This window comes from Theobroma umbraticum, unplaced genomic scaffold, assembly GCF_002168275.2.
Source record: "Theobroma umbraticum cultivar Fairchild unplaced genomic scaffold, ASM216827v3 scaffold_51.0, whole genome shotgun sequence".
Classification (NCBI taxonomy): domain Eukaryota; kingdom Viridiplantae; phylum Streptophyta; class Magnoliopsida; order Malvales; family Malvaceae; genus Theobroma; species Theobroma umbraticum.
Genome location: NW_018397260.1, coordinates 1,051,791 through 1,055,030, shown reverse-complemented (window position 1 = coordinate 1,055,030; position 3,240 = coordinate 1,051,791).

The window sequence follows — 3,240 nt, the reverse complement described above, 5'->3', positions numbered from 1 at the left end:
ATATGTATACTTGCGTAGTAGAATTTTAACTGACAGCCCTCGCTTGGATAACGATTATTAGCTTAAATAGCTTAAGATGATTAGGTCCAAGAGGGGGTGAATTGGACTATTTTTAGAATTTAAAAAAAATTTCTTTTTGAACAAAATCTTTTTTTTTTAATTCACAAGCTGAGTTTAAAAAGAGAACAAACTAATTGGCTTTTAGATCAATGAAAGAGAATTAAATTTTCATGTAAAATGAATAATAGAGAAATTAACACAATTATTTTATAGAGGTTTGGCCTCCTTCCCTACGTCTTCTCCCTTAGATTCAATAAAGAGTTTAAAATCTACTATTTAATCAAAAAGCTCAATACAATGCCTTTTGTGGATCAAGCATAACCATACAATACAATGCCTTTTATAGTTAAAGCACAACAATTTTACCATTTCTATTGGTTAAGGAATAACCACTTGAGCAAAATACAATGAGAGAAATGTAGGTACAACAAGAGTGCCTCTTAAAGGCTGAGTGAAGAATTTGGTTCAATACTTGAAGAAAAGAATGGAAGCCTAATAAATGATTGACTAGAAGACATTTTGTATTTAAGAAGAGTACAATAGGTTTGGAATGTATCTTGGCTACTTCTACTTTCTTGAGTTGTGTTTTCAAGTCTTCTAACCTTCATCAATTCTTAGGAAGCTTATATTTATAGTTGTTGAAGCTTCAAGGGTAGTTAAGAGAGCATTTAATGTGAATTAGCTGTTTTTCTCTTTATCCAATGCTTCAACGGTCATTTTATATCGATACAATATGAATGTATCGATACGTTGCCTTTTGTTTTGAATTCCCACTGAGTTGTATTGATACATTTATTCATGTATCGATATATTTGAACTTACCTATAGGGATCTCTATAATCTTCTTAAATATGTATCGATACATGACACTATGTATCGATACTTTTAGATCAATGAGCATTCTGTTGAAAATCTATCTATACATTTGAGAAAAGTATCGATACTTTTAGATTAGTATGCAATTTTTGAAATGAATACTTTATAATGGCATCTTTTATTGAACACATGATCAAGAATTACTCTTAATTGTTGCAATTTAATGATTTTTATAGTTTGTTTCAATTTTTTTAACATTTGCAAGAATGACGGTTAAAGGGAAGCATTTAAAACTATTATTTATTTGTAAATTTAATCTTCCTTCTATTTTTTATTTCATTCACTACCTTATTCCTCCAATCACCTTTCATACCCAAACTTTATTTTACATTTTATTAAGTCATTCTTCAAACCATTCAAGACACATGTATCTATGTCTCCCTTTCCTCATTTGGCCATTTAATGCATCAATCCCTTTTCATGCAAACAAGTTTAAGCTTATTTTTCCTTTTTACTTCACATGATGGGGGCCCTACATGTTCCCAACTAACATCCTCCTTTTTGCATGTCATCATTTTCATGTGATAGTGAATTTTACATGCACATCTTATTATTTAACATAATCTTACTTCCTTTAGTTAGTTAATGTCCACTTAGCTTCAAATATTATAATTGCACATAAGTCATCAACTTTTCCTTATTTACCATTTGTCCCATCAAACTTTTCATTCTTGCAATTTGATCTTTCATTTTTTTTAAAAATTCCAATTCCCTTCTATTTTTCTTCCTTTACATGTGTACAAATAAAATATCAAATTTGCACTTCACCAAAATATCACCATAATATTTAAATATATATTTACCCGCTCATCCTTTTATTAATAAAGGCACGTGGGCCCCGCTTATGTCGTTTTTCTTCGAAATTTATTCTTACTTCTTCTCTCCCACTTAGATTGGTCATATACTCTTTCTTCATGACTAATTTCAATTACAAATAAAATATTAATATTTTAATATTATTTTATTAATAAAATATATTTTATTCTAAAATCCTTCACTTAACTCCTCAGGTTGCCAAATGTATGACTTGTCCCTATTCACTTTTGAATTGCCTTTTTATCTTGCTAATTTGTTCTTGATAAAATATTATTATTTAATTATCATGTCCTCGCATATGAAATATTTTATTTCAAAATATTTCTTTCACTTATCACTGCTCTTTCGCAGTTAAATTTACATCCATCAACCCTCCGTCTCATTGATGAGATCATATTGGCTCTTATACGAGGGTACAAGGTGTTACAGGTTCATTAAATGTGAAAATAGCTGTTGTTTTCTTCATTCAAGGCTCCAACGGTCATATTGATAACTCTATGATATAGAGTTGTTTGAGCTTAATTTTGATAGTAATTTAGCTTAGTTTTTATATTAATATATGAAAATTAATAGGTTTTATTGATATTATTTTAAATTAAGTAATTTAGATGATTCAATTTAATCTTAGTTAATATTATGCTTAATTTGGGGTTAATATGATTAAGAAAGATTGTTATTAATTTATTCATGCTTTTTTAAGTGTTTAATGATGGACGCATTTTAATGGAAAAAGGAGACTAATTTTAAGATATAGACTTTTGATGCACATGTCTCGATATTTTGACCATTACTCTCTCTACAGAGATCTAAATGAGATGATTATTAGACCATTAGAAAGCTAAGAGAAAAATCTATAACATTTATGTTTACTATTTTTCCTAGTTCTGTAACACCCCATATTCTCATATACAAGCCAATAAGACCTAATTGATAGGACAAAGGGTCAATTGATGTAAATGTAAGCGCCAAAGAGTGGCGATGGGTGAAAGAATATTTTGAAATAAAATATTTCACACACAAGAAAATAATAATTAAATAATAATATTTTTATCGAAGATGAATTAGTGAGTTAAAAAGTGATTTAGAAGTGGACTGGGGTAAAGTGAGACACTTTGAAACCTGAGAAGACAAGTGGAGGATTTTAGAATAAAATAATATTTTTTTAATAAAATAATTTTAAAATATTAATATTTTATATGCTATTGGAATTAGTCATGAAGGAGCATTATATGGCTAATCTAAGTGGAGGAGACGAAGTAAAAGTGAATTTTGAAAAAAAATGACGTTAATGGGGCTCGCGTGTCTTTATTAAATAGAGTAAGAGCGAGTAAGTATATATTTAAATATTCTGGTGATACTTTGGTGCAATGCAAATTTTTTTTGTCCTTTATTTTTTTTGAAAAGTCGCGCAGCGCTGCGGCGCTACTTCTCCACCGCTGCAGCGCTGAGCTCTCTGGAATTTTGTATGTGTGCTTCCTTTCATCAACG